This window comes from Solanum dulcamara, chromosome 5, assembly GCF_947179165.1.
Source record: "Solanum dulcamara chromosome 5, daSolDulc1.2, whole genome shotgun sequence".
Taxonomy (NCBI): Eukaryota; Viridiplantae; Streptophyta; class Magnoliopsida; order Solanales; family Solanaceae; genus Solanum; species Solanum dulcamara.
In genome coordinates this window covers 22,442,007-22,462,902 of record NC_077241.1, presented here as the reverse complement: position 1 = coordinate 22,462,902, position 20,896 = coordinate 22,442,007, and positions in this window count along the sequence as shown.

The following is a 20,896-nucleotide window of genomic DNA, read 5'->3' as shown; positions in this document are numbered from 1 at the left end:
ATGGGTTGTACGTATGTAAATGTGGGTGTATATCAGCTGTATGTGAGTTGTATATGAACTGTATATGAACTCTATATGAGTTACATATGCGTGAGTGTACAACTGTGATGGTATGACTTATGATTTAGGGCATTCCCTGTGTCGTGGCTGCCTTGTCGGCTCGCATATATATGTAACATGGGACGACCCCATGTGTTACAATAGCCTTGTTGTCATATAAGTTTTCTTATCTGTTGATGTATTTTGAGTATAACCAGGGGACAGAATATGTATAGTTGGTCAGGGTAGACAGGGGTGTCCAGTTCAGGCACCCGTCACGGCCTACGGGGTTGGGTCATGACAGAAGTGGTATCAGAACAGTTCTTTCTTGGAGTATCCACAGACCGTGTCTAGTAAAGGCTTGTTTATTGGTGTGTTGTGCACCATACCTATAAATAGGAGGCTACAGAACATTTAGGATGTTACTTTCTTTCTTATTTTAGATCGTGCGATAGATCTATATTTTCAAGATGACCCTTCACTAACCGATCTATATGTTTACAGTAATGCCTCTAAGGAAAGAGACTACGGCCTAGAGGGGCAAGTCAGCAACGAGGGAAACTAGTCAGACCCCGAGGGTTACCAGGGCCCGTGCCTAGTCTATGCCGAGGATTGTACTCCAGTCGGCGAGCTCTACTACACCGCCACCTCCAGAGGAGCTTGGGGAAGCAGCAATTGCAGATCCTGAAACTCCAGTGTAGAAGCCTCCCATCCCGCAGCAAGGCCCGGAGGATAGAGCTATGAGAGATGCTGTGCAGCTGTTGACTGGGCTAATGGCAGGACAAGCTTGGAGGCATGGCCCAAATAATGCCAACAGACAAGAGAGCTTGAGGGTCTATGACTTCCTAGCTTGTAACCCTCCAAAATTTTATGGATCAAGGACTCCCGAAGACCCATAGCAATTTATTCGACAAATGCAGCGTAAACTGCAAATCATTAGGGCTTTGGAAACTGAGTCAGTTGAATTGGCCTCCTATCGGCTACGTGACATAGCCGCTAACTGGCACGAGTCTTGGGAGTTATCAAGGGGCGAGGGTGCTCCTCCAACTGCATGGGATGAATTTATAGAAGCCTATCTTAGCCACTTCCTGCCTCTAGAAATGAGACGATCTAGGGTGGATAGATTCTTGCAGTTGAAGCAGAACGGCAGGAGTGTTCGAGACTATAGCCTTGAGTTTGACTCATTGGCAAGGCATGCCCCTACAGTTGTAGTTGATATAGAATATAGGGTGCATCGATACGTTATGGGCTTGAATCTTTATTTGGTTGATAGCTGTATGGCCATGGCTTCTCAGCCAAGCATGGATTTTGCCCGGGTATAAGCATATGCCCAAGGGGTAGAAGAGCGACATAGAAGGCGTCAGCCTGATAGAGGGTTTGATAGAAGTCAACCTAAGAGGGCTAAGTCAGTTGATTATCCAGGGGAATTTTGCAGTGGGAGATTCCAGTAGTTTGGTAGATACCCCTCCCAGCCAGCTCGGAGCGTACCTCCACAGTTTCCAGGTAGACGAGTTGAAAGCGTTATATATTCAGGGGCCGGACAAGGTTCTAGAGCTTCAGGTATACAGGTGAACCAGATTTCTTGACAGTCAAGACCACCGATACCCCAGTATCCCCATTGTAATAGGCATTATTTTGGGGAATGTCGTTAGACTATCGGTGCATGTTTTTCTTGTGGCTGTCAGGGCCATATTGCGAGAGAATTCCCACTTAAGAGTACTCCAGGTGGTATGGCTCAGCCAACTGGTTTAGTTGCGGGTTCTTCTTCTTCTATGGCTATGCGCCCGATGGGGCGGGGAATGCAGATTCCAGCAGGCCATGGTGGAACTTCTAGTTCCGGCGGTCCTTCTAACCGTCTATATGCCTTGGCCAGTAGACAGGACCAGGAAGCATCGCCGAATGTGGTCACAGGTACATTATCAATCTTTTCTCAAGACGTATATACGTTGATGGATCCAGGCTCTACTTTATCATATATATCTCTTTTTGTTGCTAGTAGAGTTAGAATTAAGCCTGAGTTAATAGAATCATTTGAGGTTGCTATGCCAGTAGGGGACTCTATTGTGGTAAAGCAGGTATATAGACATTGCCCACTAAATATGTATAGTCATCGTACCTTGACCGATTTGATAGAGTTAGATATGGTGGAATTTGATATTATTATGGGTATGGATTGGCTAGCTTCTTGTCATGCTAACGTAGACTGTAAAAATAAAATGGTTCGATATCAGTTCTCAGACGGACCAATTGTCGAGTGGTTAAGAAACACAGCACCAAAGGGTAGGTTTATTTCATACCTTAAGGCAAGGAAAATTATTAACAAGGGATACATTTATCATTTAGTCCGCGTACACGATCTGGAAGCTGAAGTGCCAACTCTTCAGTCAGTGCCCGTTTGTCCTAAGCAAGCAGGTGACCCACCTTCTTGGGGCTAAGTAGGTGACCCACCTGCTTGGGGGAGGTGGGCCCCGCTGCCACGTGGCAGCCCCTCCTTCAGCATATAGATACGGTTGCCCAATAGGGACTGGACATGTGTCACCTCTTGGGGATGACACATGTCACACACTAGGACCGCCTATATATATGTATATGTGACTAACACTTCAGCTTGTTACTCAAATTTCAGCCAAAATAAGAGAAAACAAACCCTAGAACTAAGGAGAAAAGAGTGACGGCTTTGGGAGAAAAAAATAGGTAAGTCCCAATTTTGTTCCATAAATTAATTACTTAGCATATAATACAATGATATGGAGGTATTATTAGTATAAAATTAGGGTTTGGTGCAGCAAAAAATGGACAGCAAGCTGCCACGACGTTACAACAAGCTAAAGAAAGTTTTGAGGCACAATTTCGGCAAGTTCTAGCCAATTTCGGGAAAGGTATGTTCTTCCCCTCTAATTTGAAGTTTATGATGTTAAATTAGGGTTTATTACACACCTTAGGGGCTGCTGGAAGTTGGTTAAAAGGTTTGAAAAGTTCGGCGTTCGAAATAAGCGAAATTGGAATCGCTATAGTTAATTATAATCGAATAATGTGTTGCGCTTGTGGTATGTGACTGCTGGTCGGGTGGTGAGGTATTGTGGTTCTGGAATGTATTTTAATAAGGGAGTGGGGGTCTGCTGTTTGTAGACACATGACCCTCCGCTTTGCAATTAAAGAATTTGCGAAAGAAAGATTAAAAACTTTAGTTTTGGTATCATAGTTTCGAGTGAATCGTTGGGGGTTTATATTGTGTAATGTTGTCATAATGTGATTATGTATGGGCTGCTGGTTGTATTGTTGGTTTGCTGCAGGTGTTAAGGACATGGTCTGAAATTCGGATAGGGCACATTATAAGGGAGGTGCTATCCGATTTCCGTTAACACCTTAACTAGTTAAGGAACTAGTCGAGAAGGCGAGTGAGGGGATGAATGCTATGAATATTAGTGGGTAGCCTAAGTTGCTGAAAATTCTAAGGGTTATTAATACTCGCCTTACTTCCGTGTTAAATAGGTTGCGAGGAGAACGATATAAACACGATTAAGGGGAGTCCATAAGAGGTATGTCAAGCCTATCCCTTCTCTTCTTTTGGCATGTCGTAAAGGTAAGTAAACAGTGATATAACGTCTAAAGTAATTCCATTATTGAATGCTCTTTATTCAGTTCTGAATGTTAAAGCTTACATGATAGTTAAGCTAATTTCCTTGAGTCTTTTATACACTGAGGACGTAATGAATATACACACTCCTGGTCATAACACTATTCGAAGACAAATACTCTAGAATTCTTAAGTGAATAGTCTTACTTTGGTATATGTCTAGGAACCTCGAGATGTAATTAATGTAGCCCCTAATGGCATTTAGAGGGCTGCTAGAATGACTATACTATTACTCGAATTCTTAGACAATAACTTAGTCTTCGTATATAGTTGAGTCTCAGATAATGATTTAAACTGTGTTTTGTTTCTCACTACTCTACTCGTGTATACTGTAACACTTCTTCTCCGAGTCCTGGGCCAGTTATCAGATTTGTGCAATTCACTGCATTGTCCAACGAGTCCCTCACTAGAGGGTCGGCATCTGTATGTATATATATGATGAGGATGTGTTGTAATAAGGTGACGATGGCACAGGGCCTGATACTGATACTACATATATGATTCACCGGACCCCTAACGGGGCCGGCTATATTGAAAATTTTAGCATGCATATTTTTATGATTCACAGAGTGTAGGTACATATTTCTGATTTGATAAATTGTTCTCCTGCTTCTCTATTTTGGATATACTTACGGTTTTGTTACATTACACTTAACATACTCAGTACATATGGCGTACTGACCCCTTATCTTTGGGGGGCTGCATTTTATGCCCACAGGTACAGGTACACAGGTTGAGGATCCGCCAGCGTAAGAGTCCCACTCAGCGGTCTAAGAGCGCTCTGTTGTGCTAGAGCTAAATTTTGGGTACTAAGTTCTGATGCATATATTAGTTTTGTTCATGGGTACAGCGGGGGCCCTATCCCGCCATATGTTATTGTTTTCTTACTCTTAGAGGTCTGTGGATACGGATGTGGGTTGGACGTATGTAAGTGTGGGTGTATATCAGCTATATGTGAGTTGTATATGAAATGTATATGAACTGTATATGAGTTGTATATGCATGAGTGTATAGCTGTGCTGGTATGACTTATGATTTAGGGCATTCCCTGTGTCGTGGTGGCCTTGTCGGCTCGTATATATATGTATCACGGGACGACCCCATGTGTTACAATAGCCTTGTCGGCTTATAAGTTTTCTTATTTGTTGATGTATTTTGAGTATAACCAAGGGACAAACTATGTATAGTTGGCCAGGGTAGACAGGGGTGTCTAGTTCAGGCACTCGTCACGGCCTACGGGGTTAGGTCGTAACACCTAAGCTAGAGGATCTCCAAAGTAGGTACCGGTATCTGCAGGCATGAAATGCATGCCCCACCCCCCTCCCCCCGAAGAAAGGGCAGTCAGTATGATATATATACTGAGTATGTAAAACATAACACATCGTAGCTAAGACCATAACTGAAACAAGGATGCAGGGGACAAGTGTAACAATTAACAAATTGATGTACCTACACCTTAGGACACATAGTCATATACATCACCATACGATGTGCCCGGCTCGCTAAGGAACTCAGTATCATAAGTATTTCATCATATTATCATATTAACATATCATTATCCCCTCTCATCATGTATATTATTTCATCAGGTTATCATATATGGCATAATCTTATCATATATGTCATCATAGTACATCCGGTCCACTACGGGGCTCGGGGTCACAAGTGTATCCCTATATTTTCATATGCATGCCTACGTAATTATCTTGCCCTTTAATGAGGGACTCGGTGAAAGAGTAGTGTACATAACGTACTGGTGCCATTATCACATAGTAAAATATACCGAGGAACGTTCAGCCCAATCCATAATTTAACACAATGTCAAGGAACGTACGACTCATTCCACGTTTTCATCATATCATCATATATATATATACGGCTAGGGACTCAGTAAATAACTTCATCACATACGGCATCATCGTATATTTCAACTTCATCGTATATGTTATTTTGATCATTGTATACTTGATACATACATATATATAGCTAGCCTGAGACTCGGTGAAGGAGTAATAAAGTTGTGCACAATAACGTTCCCAGCCCATCATGGGACTCGGTGAAAGAAGGGTTACCGTATGCACGAGTAGAGAAGTGAGAAACCATATGCAACTAGGTCATCTCCTAAGACTCTATGAAACAGTCAAATGAACCATCACTTGAAGACTAAGGAAGTAATTCTCCAAGGTACCCTTTAGATGTTATTAGGGATTTCATCAATTAGGGCCTCAGGAACCACAAGCATGTACCAAGATAATGCCACACAGTTTATGCAATCAAAGACACAATTTATACAATCAGACACAACTTATGCAATCAGGGATACAATTTATGCAATCAGAGACATTTATCCTCTCAAAGCCTTTCAGAATAGGAGATTATATTTCCACTTACTATTCAACATATATGTGGCTCGGGAGTAGTAATCTAACTACTTTAGGACCCTTATTATTCAGAGGTGACTACGAGTCACGAATTACGTCAGGAACCTCTAAATGGAATTATCCCTAAACTCATATCATACATCATTTCACTTACCTTATGTTATGACCCAACCCTGTAGGCCGCAACTGGGGTCCGACCTGGACCCTCTTATACGTATCTATCACCTATACTTAAGTTGAACCGTGTATGATATGATACAATACACAAAAACCCTATTGGGTCAAAAATATTTTATCTACCCGAGCCTCTTTCACTTGTATCATAACATAAAAAGGCACGCAAGCCAATAAGGCTGCCATAACACAAAAACATTTACAATATGCCGTATGAGAACAATTGAATCAAACGTACAATCAACCTACATACATATATCTACAGACCTCTAAGAGAATTAATAACAACATATGGCGGGATAGGGCCCCCGCCGTACCCCTGAATATACAAATATATACATAGAAGGTTTAGTATCCAAAAGCTTGGCTCTGATTCAATGGAGCTTCTCCCAAACTTGATGAGTGGAACCCTAACCTAGCGGATCCCCAAAATATACGTCTATACCTATGGGCATGAAACACAACCCCCCCCCAAAAAAAATGGGTCAGTACGATACATGTATTGAGTATATAAAGCATAACATAGCATAAATGAGCTTTCAACTAAAATAGGGATGCAGGCAATAAATGTAACAGTTAACGAATCACTATACCTGCGCCGTGTGAAATGAGGGCGTGTATATCTTCCTCACATACCGTACCCGGCCCGCTGTGGGACTCAGGGTTACAAATGATCACTATGTTTTCATATGCATGCCTATATACTGTAACCGGCCCTTTAGTGAGGGACCCGGTGAAGCTGTCATTTCCTTGTGTATCATGCCCGGCCCTTCAGAAATGCGGTGAATAATCATTTCATCATATATCATGCCCGGGCCTTCATGGGATGTGTTAAATAAGCATTTTATCATTTATTATGCCTGGCACTTCATGGGATGCGGTGAATAAGCATTCCATTATTTATCATGCCCGACCCTTTATGGGATGCGGTGAATAAGCATTTTATTATTTATCATGCCCGACCCTTCATGGGACACGGTAAATAAGCATTTCATCATTTATCATGCCCGGCCTTTCATGGGATGCGGTGAATAAGCATTTCATCATTTATCATGCCCAGAACTTCATGGGATGCGGTGAATAAACATTTCATCATTTATCATGCTCGACCCTTCATGGGACACGAAGAATAAGCATTTCATCATTTATTATGCTCGGCCCTTCATGGGATGCGGTGAATACACATTTTATCATTTATCAAGCCCGGCCCTTCATGGGATGCGGTGAATAAGCATTTCATTTTTTATCATTCTCGGCCCTTCATGGGATGCAGTGAATAATGTATTAGCAGCATGCATGAGTGGAGTAGTGAATAACCTATGCAAATGAATTCATCATTTAAGGCTCAATGAAACGGTCAAATGAACCGTCACTTGGAAACTAGGGTAGGAATCATCTCTAGTACCCTGTAGATGTCATTAGGGACTATGTCAACTGGAGCCTCAACTTCATAGTCATACGTTACTATAGTCTAAACCAGCTTATAGAAGTTCGAGTATTGGCTATCTCAGAGCCTTTTAAACAGAGGAGCTTTTTCGTACCAATCCCTATTCAATCGTATAGAAGACTTGAGTTATTGCTTAACTCCTTTAAGAGTCTTAACATCTATAAGTAAACCAGAAACATGTATCAAGGAAGTGCCCAACAACTTATAGAATCGAGGACATTTGTTATTGTAGGGTCCTTAGGAATAAGAGATTATATCTCCACTTACTATTCAATACATAAAAGACTCGAGAGTAGTGGCTCGACCGCCTTTAGAGTTTTAGCATTTAGATGTGGAGAAGAGTCATGAGTCGAGCTTGAAGCTTACGAATAGAGTTACCCCAATCTTCATATATGCATTGTTTGTAACCTATATCTAGGACATGCCAAAAAGAAAAGGGACGGGTTTTACATACATTTGAAACATGCCAAACCAAGGGAGAGATAGGCCTTACATACTTACTACTTCCCTTCATATAGAAGACTTGAGAGGCAATATCTCACTTATTGTAGGAGTTCTAACATAAAGAAATAAGTCAGAGGCATGAATCCTTCTCGAAGCTTTATGAATGGAATTATCCTCAGAGCACATATTACATTACACTTATAGCTAAGACATGCCAAAAGAAAGAAAAAAATAAGCTTTACATACTTATGTCAAAAACATGCCAAGAGAAAGAAGGTTGCTTCACATACCTCTTATCGATTGCTTTTAACCCGACTTGTCGCATCGTCCTCTGAACCTATTTAACAAGAAGGTAACACTAATATTAATAACCTTTAACTTTTCAGCTTTTAAATCCACAACCAAGCACCCACAGGAATCAATTCCTTAGTCGCCTTGCTCGACTGGTCTCGACTAGTCTTTTAGTTAGTTAAGGAGTTAGTGGAAATCGGGCAGCATCTCCTCTATAACTTCCCCCATCCGAACTTTCAATTTAATCCCCAAACCTTAGGAGACAACCAGAAAAAAAATCATCAGCTCATATGCAATTAAAATATGGCAACATTATGCAATATAAGCTTCCAACAACTCGCTTAAAATTACGAGACCAAAATAGGGTTTTTAGTCGCTATTTTGTAAAATCTTTAACTGTATGGAATGGAGAGTCGTGTGGCTGAACCTAGAAGCCCCCACACACCTTTTGGAACGTGTTCCATCCCTGCAACATATAATAAAAGCACCTACAAGTCCAGCACAACAGCTACAACACCCTACTCGATATTCGATTTAACTATGACGGCCTTAGTTTAGTTTGTTTCCAACGTCAAGCATACTTGTGCAATTTTTATACGATACATGTACTGAGTATATAAAGCATAACATGGCATAAATGAGATTTCAACTGAAATAGGATGCAGGCAATAAATGTAATCGTTAATGAATCACTATACCTATACTGTGTGAAATGAGGGCATGCATATCTTCCTCACATACCATACCTGGACCGTTGTAGGACTTGGGGTTACAAATGTATCACTATGTTTTCATATGCATGCCTATATACTGTATCTGGACCTTCACTGAGGGACTCAGTAAAGCTGTCATTTTATCATATATCATGCCCGACCCTTCATGGGACGCAGTGAATAATTATTTCATCATATATCATACCCGACCCTTTATGGGATGCGGTAAATAAGCATTTCATCATTTATCATGCCCGGCCTTTCATGGGATGCGGTGAATAAGCATTTTATCATTTATCATGCCCGGTCCTTCATGGGACGCGGTGAACATACATTTCATCATTTATCATGCCCGTCCATTCATGGGATGCGGTGAATAAGCATTTCATTATTTATCATGCCCAGCCTTTCATGGGATGTGGTGAATAAGCATTTCATCATTTATCATGCCCAGCCCTTCATGGGACACGGAGAATAAGCATTTCATCATTTATCATGCCCAGCGCTTCAAGGGACGCAGTGAATAAAAATTTCATCATTTATCATGCCCGGCCCTTTATGGGACGAGGTGAATAAGCATTTCATCATTTATCATGCCCGGCCCTTCATGGGATATGGTGAATAATGTATTAGCATCATGCGCGAGCGGGGTAGTGAATAACCATATACAAATGAATTCATCATTTAAGGCTCAACTAAATGGTCAAATGAACTGTCACTTGGAAACTAGGGTAGGAATCATTTCTAGTACCCTATAGATGCCATTTGGGACTATGTCAACTGGAGCCTCAACTTTATAGTTATACGTTACTATAGTTTGAACCAGCTTATAAAAGTTCAAGTATTGGCTATCTCATAGCCTTTTAAATAGAGGAGCTTTTTAGTACCAATCCCTATTTAATCGTATAGAAGACTTGAGGAAAAGAAGCTTAACTCCTTTAAGGGTCCTAATTGTTACACCCCACACTCTCAAGCTCGGAATGTCTCTTAAGTTCTTTAGACATTATCATGTGAGTCGGATAAGCTACGACACTATCAAATGACTCTAAGGAAAGGAGAATATGTTACCCCATAGTCGAAACGGCGAGTGAGGGAATGGGGTTTATGAATACTCTTAAGTAATGTAAGACGCTGAAAGGTCTAAAGAGGTTGATGTTCGTATTGATTTCATGTTACCTAGGTTCAGGGACGACAAGGCGACCGGGACAAAGACTAACCCATAACAGGTATGTGAACCTTTCTTTTGGCATGTTTTTGGAATAAGTATGTCAAGCTTATTCCTTCTCTCGGCATGTTTTGGCATAAGTAGGTAAAGCTATTCTTCTTTATTTTGGCATATCTTAGATATAAGTTATGAATGGTTTGTATATGGAACTGGGGGATAGTTCCATTCATAAAGCTTTGAGTACAGTCCATAATTCTTATCCACTTCATAATAGTAGAACTCCTGTAATAGTTGAGCTATTGCCTTTTTAAGGCTTTTATAGGATAAAAGGTAATATAGGTAGAGCCTATTAACTCGTGTTCACTTCTAAATGCTAAGGCTCTTAAGGTAGCTGAGCTATCACCCTCAAGCCTTCTATATAGGAAATAGTAACCGGATGCATGGGAAGCATAAACTATAACTCCTATTCATTTCTTAATATCGAAGTTCTTAAAGTAGTTGAGCTGCTACCCTCGAGTCCCTATATGATGAATACTAATTGAATGTATGAGCTCCCATGCCTAAGAACTCTATAATGACAAGTGTCTTTGATTGCATAAGCCGTTTGGTATTACCTTGATAAAATCCTAGGACTCTTGAGACTCCGTCGATGTGGCCCCTAATGGAAGTTAGAGGATACATGAGACGATAATAGTTTTGATCCTTAAATGATAGTCCATGACGATTGTTATACCGAATCTCAGATAATAAACTAATAGCATATGGTACCTCGTTACTTTACTCGTGCAGGCTGTTAATATATCACTCACTGCGTCCCATGAAGGGCCGGGCAAGATAAACTCACCGCGTCCCATGAAGGGCTGGGCATGATAAATTTACCGCATCCCATAAAGGGCCGGGTATGATAAATTTACCGCGTCCCATGAAGGGCCGGGCATGATAAATTTACCGCATCCCATGAAGGGCCGGGTATGATAAATTCACCGCGTCCCATGAAGGGCCGGGCATGATAAATTCACCGCGTCCCATGAAGGGTTGGGCATGATAAATTTACCACATCCCATGAAAGGCCGGGCATGATAAATTCACCGCATCCCATTAAGGGCCGGGCATGATAAATTCACCGCATCCCATGAAGGGCTGGGCATGATATATGATGAAATAATTATTCACCGCATCCCATGAAGGGCCGGGCATGATATATGATGCAATGATCATTCACCGCATCCCATGAAAGGCCGGGCATGATTATGATGAAACAATTATGATACCGAGTTCACTAGAGGGTCGGGTACAGGGTATGATAAGGTATATGACTGCATGTCCTAAGATGCAGGTACAGTAATTTGTTAACTGTTATACATGTTTTCTATATCCCCATTTCAGTTGTTGTTTCAGTTATGTTATGTTATGCTTTATATACTCATTACATATGTCGTACTGACCCCCCGTTCTCCGGGGGGCTGCGTTTCATGCCTACAAGTACAGATGTTCATTTTGGAGATCGTTCAGCTTAGGAGTTCCTCTCAGCTATGTCGGAAGTGCTTCACTGTCCTGGAGCCTAATTTTTGATACTGGTCATTTAATATACATATTTATTTATTCAGGGGTACAATGGGGGCCTTTTCCCGCCATATGATACAGTTATTACTCTTAGAGGTCTGTAGACATATCTATGTGGGTTATTTATAAGTTTGTTTCAGTTGTGCTCATATGACGTATTGCAAATGTTTTTGTGGTGTGGTAGCCTCATCGGCTCATGTGCCCTTTCCTGTTATGATATAGGTGAATGAGGCTATAGGTTCCTAAAAAAAAGTTTTTGACCCAGTGGGGTTTGTATATAGTATCATATCACACACGGTTCAACTTAAGAATAGCTGATAGATACGCATAAGGGGGTCCAAGTCAGACCCCAGTCACGGCCTACAGGGTTGGGCCGTGACAGAAGTGGTATCAGAGCAGTTCGTCCTTGTAATGTCTACAGATCATGTCTAGTAGAGTCTTGTTTATCGGTGTGTTGTGCACCACATCTATAAACAAGAGGCTATAGGACATTTAGGATGTTACTTTCTTTCATATCTAGAATCGTGCGATAGAACTGAGTCGTAGAAAATGAAATTCCTCGTACTAACTTGTGATTTCAGTAGAAAAACAATATCAATAGAAGAAAGTAACTGACGATATTGAAAGTTACAAAGCACGCAGGTAAGCAAAGGCATGAAGGACCTTTGTCAGGTAAGGTGTTGCAATACGATTGATGTATAAAGCTGAAAAATGAAAGGAAAAGTATATAGGAAAGTGCAATAGGTGCAGTTCAAGTGGACATATGAGGTAAGTCTATTTTCATACTGCTAATTGTCGGCGCTCTGTGCGGCTGTGATATGAGATGATATGACTATATATGTGTGCCCTGTGTGGCTGAGATGTTATACAATATGAATATATATATGTGTGTCCTGTGAGGCATTATTGGTATTTTCTGCATGCAGGTGTTGAGATAGTGAGAAATATAGAGGAAACTCTGCCCAAATTTTCATAAAAATAAAAAGAGAATGAGATACAGGGATGTAGTATGTCTTGAAAGGTTGTGCTCACAAAAATGATGAGATTTGACTAAATGAGTATGGTTGACCTCGAGAAATGAGTTAATTTCTGAATTAATGGCAATAAAAACTAGAAGGTCAATATGGGTATAATAGAACGAAGTTGGGAAGGACCTATAGACCAAAGAAGACGACTTAGAGAAGACTGATCGATCGAGATAAAACAATATAGTAAGGCATCGCCTGAATTGATACATAGAGATAAACTATGACAAGTTATAGTTGAAAGATTTGCAGAACAACTGCTGGATTATGAGGTTATTAGAAGGATAAGTGATATCCACTGGAATAAGGTTAGTATAATGGCAGAGTTGGAAACACGGATCATCAAAGTATGAGTACTCACGAGTGGAGAATTTGAACCAATTATGAGCATGAGCTAATTACTGATTGGGATGAATGGAATGTGTCTTTGAATGCACTGTTACATGACAGATATTACTCGAGTATCAACCATTAGATGAGATTTTATAGGATATATTCCGAAGACCAAAGCACCTTATGGTTGTTCTAGGGTTTCCTTTAAAGGCAACCTAACGTATGGATGATTTAACAGAAAATGTAGATATGGTGCGGCACGTTAAATAGGTTGGAGTAGAATTATTCGCATGTGAATAGCTGAAAATAAATGGAGGATGACATGGGTACACCCTAAATGGAGGTAAGTGGACAAGAGAAGTACAAGCGTAAGAGAAAATCAACCGATGCTATCGTATGTAAATGGGAACGCTTAAACTTTAAACGAGACCCCATAAGGGATGGACACGATCATACCCTCACTAATGCATCGGATTTTGTCAAAACTCCGAAGTTAAGCATGCTTGGGTGAGACTAGCACTGGCATGGGTGGCCCCTAGGAAATGAAAAAGGAAACGAAACAAGTGTGACAAAAGAGACTGTAAGTGCGCGGTAGTACAATGGCACATGTAGAGCAGAGTAAGCCAAGAGCAGGAAAGATTAAAACTAAAATGGAACGCACTTCATGCAAATAGCACAGGAATAGTTGTGCGGCCTACGAGCATTGGCATATTAAGAGTAAGATCAAGGGATTACTCGATAAAAAAAAGTCGTTAATAGCAATATGATGGCCACATTTAGAATCGATTAAGGAAAAGATTAAGATAGTTCGAGGCAGAACTAGTAAGATATAATCAATATTAAGGACAAAAGCCATAGTGGATCCCTGACCTCGACTGAAGGAGGTAAGCCGCTAGTATAGATATGCTAAGGCATTTTCTGAATTTCTCTAAGTACCTACACACATTTGTGTAAGAATTATAACATAATGTTTGGTAATAAAACTGGAAAGAAGATCTGAGTAAAAGAGCAAGATAGCATATTACAGGTTGAATTAAGAGGAATTGTATAATAGCTTAAACGAAGTGGAGCATCAGAGGCTTGATAGCTTGTTACGGGGGATGGGAATCCCAACTCGGAAATGGAAGGCAACTAAGGTAGGTTATAGTCCAAGCTGACCTCGCACTCTACGGAAGTATAAGTTTATATGGGTTATGATGGATAAATCTGCCTATGAGTGGGACCTACTGTCCGATTTGAAGCAAAACATTCAGTTTTCGCAGATCAATGCTCCACAAGTATATAAACGACCCTCCCAGAATATTTCCCGAGGAGTTGGTCTATGTAACAGGGAGTTATCCTACGAGGGGCAACTTATTACCATCCTAGATCAGCAGATTAAAAGGGGTGTGAACTAAGGACGTAGCTTTTGTCAAGGTGCCGTGGCGGAATAAGAATCATGAAGAAATAACTTCGGAAGCTGAAGAGGACATGAAACACAGGTATCCGTACCTATTTCCAAATGTCTACGGGTAAACCCCCACTCCTGGAACTCATATATTAATTACTTGGATAAAAATGTATGTGATTGCAATAGAAAGGCATCTCCCTACAGTTTGTATAAAGTCTTAAGGGAAGTTTTATTCAACATTTGGGGACGAATGTTCTAAAGGGGAGAAGGATGTTACACCCCACACTCTCAAGCTCGGAATGTCTCTTAAGTTCTTTAGACATTATCATGTGAGCCGGATAAGCTACGACACTATCAAATGACTCTAAGGAAAGGAGAATGTGTTACCCCATAGTAGAGAAGGTTGAAAATAGAGTCATAAGAATCCGGAAGGAATTGGATGCCAAATAATGAGTCGTAGGACGCGATTTACCCACGTAAGCTGCCAACTTAGAGGTCTTACATACTTGAGCTACTTGAGGACATACTAAGCTTACGTAGCATGGATTACATAGGCACCTAAAATAAGATGAGATTATGAACCCACGAGAAAGGGGAAAAGACGACACATGGAAGCCAATGGAGGAGTGACATGTGGCAGAACCTCAAGAAAACAGGTGACCCACCTACTTAGGGTCAAGTAGGTGACCCACCTACTTGGGAGATGGGGCCCACAAGGACATATGGCAGCCTAGGGGTAAGGCATGGATCCGTGGCCCAATAGGGGCTGGACACGTGTCACCATATGGGGATGACACATGTCACCTACTAGGACCACATATATACATGTATATGTCTCTTATACTTCAGTTCTGATCCATTAAACTTCAGCAAAAACTCAAGAATAAAACCCTAGTTTAGAGAGAAACTAGCGACGGCTAGGAGGAAAAAAAAGAGGTAAGTCCCGATTTCGTTCTGTAAATTAATTATCTAGAATATACCACGATGATATGGATTTATTAGAAGTATAAAATCACGGCTTGGTGCAGCCAAAATGGACAGCAACCAGTCGACACAGTTTCAGCACGCTAAGAAGGGTTTCGAGGCGCGATTTTGGCTAGTTTGGCCAATTTCGGGTAAGGTAAGGTTTCTCCTTTAAATTTGGACTTTATGGGTTGTTATGGAGTGTATTATGTACCTTTTATACTTCTATAAGTATGGAAAAATCGTGGGGATGCTCAGCGAAAGAAATAATCTAAATTGAAGTCGCCGTAGTTAAATTGTAGTCGAAGTGAGGCGTGGTGTGTTTGGAGGCTGCTGCTGGTTGGGTGGTGTGTGTTGAAGGGTCTAAATGTGTTCTAAAATAGGTGTGGAAGTTTCTGGTTGCATACACATGATTCCACGCTTCGTACGATTAAAGATTTCGCAAAATAGAAACTAGAAATCCTATTTTGAATATCATAATTTCAAGCGAGTGGTTCGGAGGTTGTAATGTATAATGTTGCAAAGTTTTCTATATATACGAGCTGCTGGTAATGTTGTTGGTTGGATTTAGATATTAGGGACGTGATATGGAATTCGGATAGGGCACATTATAGGGGAGGTGCTGTCCGATTTTCATTAACGCCTTAACTAGTTAAGAAACTAGTCGAGAAGGCGAGCAAGGGAATGGGGTTTATGAATACTCTTAAGTAATGTAAGACGCTGAAAGATCTAAAGAGGTTGATTTTTGTATTGATTTCATGTTACCTAGGTTTACGTACGACAAGGCGACCGGGACAAAGACTAACCCATAACAGGTATGTGAAGCTTTCTTTTGGTATGTTTTTGGAATAAGTATGTAAAGCTTATTCCTTCTCTCGGCATGTTTTTGGCATAAGTAGGTAAAGCTATTCTTCTTTATTTTGGCATGTCTTATATATAAGTTATGAATGATTTGTATATGGAACTTGGGGATAGTTCCTTTCGTAAAGCTCCGAGTACAGTCCATAATTCTTATCCACTCCGTAATGGTAGAACTCTTGTAATAGTTGAGCTATTTCCTTTTTAAGGCTTCTATAGGATAAAAGGTAATATATGTAGAGCCTATTGACTCGTGTTCACTTCTAAATGCTAAGGCTCTTAAGGTAGCTGAGCTATCACCCTCAAGCCTTCTATATAGGAAATAGTAACCGGATGCATGGAAAGCATGAACTATAACTCCTATTCATTTCTTAATATCGAAGTTCTTGAAGTAGTTGAACTGCTACCCTCGAGTCCCTATATGATGAATACTAATTGAATGTATGAGCTCCCATGCCTAAGAACTCTATAATGACAAATGTCTCTGATTGCATAAGCCGTTTGGTATTACCTTAATAAAAGCCTAGGACTCTTGAGACTCCGTCAATGGGGCCCCTAATGGAAGTTAGAGGATACGTGAGTCGATGATAGTTTTGATCCTCAAATGATAATCCATGATGATTGTTATACCTAATCTCAGAGGATGAACTAATTGCATATGGTTCCTCATTACTTTACTCGTGCAGGCTGTTAATACGTCACTCACCGCATCCCATGAAGGGCCGGGCAAGATAAACTCACCGCGTCCTATGAAGGGCCGAGCATGATAAACTCACCGCATCCCATGAAGGGTCGAGCATGATAAATTCACCGCATCCCATGAAGGGCTGGGCATGATATATGATGCAATGATCATTCACCACATCCCATGAAGGGCCGGGCATGATTATGATGAAATGATTATGATACCGAGTTCACTAGAGGGCCGGGTACAAGGTATGATAAGGTATATGACTGCATGTCCTAAGCGGCAGGTATAGTAATCTGTTAACTGTTATACATGTTTTCTATATCCCCATTTCATTTGTTGTTTCGGTTATGATATGTTATTCTTTATATACTCAGTACATATGTCGTACTGACCCCCCGTTCTCCGGGGGGCTGCATTTCATGCCCATAGGTACAGATGTTCATTTTGGATATCGGTCAGCTTAGGAGTTCCTCTCAGCTATGTCGGAAGTGCTTCACTGTCCTGGAGCCTAATTTTTTATACTGATCATTTAATATACATATTTATTTATTCAGGGGTACGGCGGGGCCTTCTCCCGCCATATGATGCAGTTATTACTCTTAGAGGTCTGTAGACATATCTTTGTGGGTTATTTGTAAGTTTGTTTTAGTTGTGCTCATATGACGTATTGCAAATGTTTTTGTGGTATGGCAGCCTCGTCGGCTCGCGTGCCTTTTCCTATTATGATACAGGTGAATGAGGCTATAGGTTCCTGAAAAAAAATGTTTTTGACCCACTGGGTTTGTTTATAGTATCACATCACACACGGTTCAACTTAAGGATAGCTGATAGATACGCATAAGGGGGTCCAAGTCGAACCACAGTCGCGGCCTACGGGGTTGGATCGTGATAGAAGTGGTATTAGAGCAGTTCATACTTGGAATGTCTACAGACCATATCTCGTAGAGTCTTGTCTATCGGTGTGTTGTGCACCACATCTATAGATAAGAGGCTACAGGACATTTAGAATTTTAGTTTCTTTCATATCTAAGATTGTGCGATAGAGCCGAGTCATAAGGAATGAAATTCCTCATACTAACCGGTGATTTTAGCAAGAGGACCAAATCGATAGAAGCAAGCAACTGACGATATCGAAAATTACACAGCATGTAGGTAAGCAAAGGCACAAAATACATATATCAGGTAAGGTATTGAAATGCGATTGACATATACAATTGAAAATTGAAAGGAAAGGTAAACAGGAAAGTGTAACTGGTGCAGCTTGAGGGGACATAACAGGTAAGTCCATTTTCATACTACTAATTATGGGCGCCCTGTGCGGCTGCGATATGAGATGATATGACTATATATGTGTGCCCTGTGTGGCTGAGATGTTAGGCATTATTGGTATTTTCTGCGTGCAGGTGTTGAGATAGTAAGAAATTGAGAGGAAACTCTGCCCAAATTTTCATAGAAATAAAAAGAGAATGAGATATAGGGCTGTAGTATGTCTTGAAAGGTTGTGCTCACAACAATGAAGAGATTTGACTAAACGAGTATGGTTGAACTCAAGAAATGAGTTAATTGCTAAATTAATGGCAATAAAAACTAGGAGGTCGATATGGGTATAATAGAACGAAGTTGGGAAGGACCTATAGACCAAAGAAGACGACTTAGAGAAGACTGATCGATCGAGATAAAACAATATAGTAAGGCATCGCCTAAATTGATACATAGGGATAAACTATGACAAGTTATAGTTGAAAGATTTGCAGAACAACTGCTGCATTACGAGGTTATTAGAAGGATAAGTGGTATCCACTGGAATAAGGTTAGTATAATAGCGGAGCTGGAAACACGGATCATCAAAGTATGAGTACTCCCGAGTGGAGAATTTGAACCAATTATGAGCATGAGCTAATTACTGATTGGGATGAATGGAATGTGGCTTTGAATGCGCTGCTACATGACGGATATTACTCGAGTATCAACCATTAGATGAGATTTTATAGGATATATTCCGAAGACCAAAGCACCTTAGGTTGTTCTAGGGTTTCCTATAAAGGCAACCTAACGTATGGATGATTTAATAGAAAATGTAGATATGGTGCGGCATATTAAATAGGCTGGAGTAGAATCATTCACGTGTGAATAGCTGAAAATAAATAGAGGATGACATGGGTACACCCTAAAAGGGGGGAAGTGGACAAGAGAAGTATAAGCGTAAGAGAAAATCAACCGACGCTATTGTATGTCAATGGGAACGCTTAAACTTTAAACGAGACCCCATAAGGGATGGACACGATCATACCCTCACTAATGCATCGGATTTTGTCAAAACTCCGAAGTTAAGCATGCTTGGGTGAGAGTAGCACTGGCATGGGTGACCCCTTAGGAAATGAAAAAGGAAATGAAACAAGTGTGACAAAAGAGACTGTAAGTGCGCGGTATTACAATGACACATGTAGAGCAGAGTAAGCCAAGAGCAGGAAAGATTAAAACTAAAATGGAACGCACTTGGAATAGTTGTGCAGCCTACGAGCATTGGCATATTAACAGTAAGATCAAGGGATTACTCGATAAAAAAAGTCAGTAATAGCAATGTGATGGCCACACACTGAAAGTCTCAATACTTATGCCGACCAATACACTAGCCTAATTTGGCCATTTCGGAGCTGATGGAACCATCAGAATTTCATTCTTAGGTCATTTACCTAAAGTTATGATCGAAGTCAGCTTTTCAAATTTCAAAAGCTCCAAAATAGGGATATAGGCCTAAAATATAAATGAACGACCATGCAACTGAATAGTCACTTTAGCAAGTAATAAATGACTTGGGGTCGCTATAGGAATGCTCTAAATGATAAAATGAATGAATGAAGTCAAAAATGACATGGACGGTCATTATAACATCCACTACTAAAAGAACTTTGAAGGCTTAAATAAGCCAAGGAATTGCTCCCACATCTTTTGCTTGGTCTCACAAGTAGCCTCCTCGACTAGACGATGCCTCCAATGGACCTTTATCATATGAATGGCTCTAGATCGCAACCTCCTCACATCTCTAGCTACTGTGGCAACTAGCTCCTCAATAAAGGTCAGACAACCATCTAACTCAACTAAATCATACTAAAGCACATATGACTCATCTAGAACATATCCATGCAACATCAAAACATGGAAAACTGGATGAAAAGTTGAGAATATGGGACAAAAAGCTAACTCATAGTTAACATCACCAATTGTCCTCAAAATCTCAAATGGCTCAATATACCTGGGGGAATCTTCCCCGCCTCCCATATATCATTATGCCCTTCATAGGCAACACTTGAAGGAATACTCTATCACCAATAGTAGATCTTAACGGTCGACTCCTACAATCCACATAACTCTGATGTCTACTTTGAGCTGTCTTAAGCCTATCATGCATCACCCTCACATGATCTAAGGCTTCCCATATCAAGTTTGTACCACGTGGCCTGGGCTCCATAGATCAAACCAACCAACTAGAAAGCGACAATGCCTACCATATAAGGCCTAGAACGAGGCTATATAAATAGTAAAGTGATAGTTTTTGTTGTACACAAACTCTGGCAAAGTCCACCTCACTAACCTAAAAAAACCAAAACATAGGCCCACAACATGTCCTCAAAGACCTGAGTAGTGCGCTCTGACTGACCATTAATCTGCAGGTCAAAAGCTGTGCTAAGGTCGATACCGATGCCCAACTCCTCCTGAAAGGTCCTTCAAAAGATGGATGTGATATATGATATGTGAATTGTGGTTTGAAATAATAGAACTGG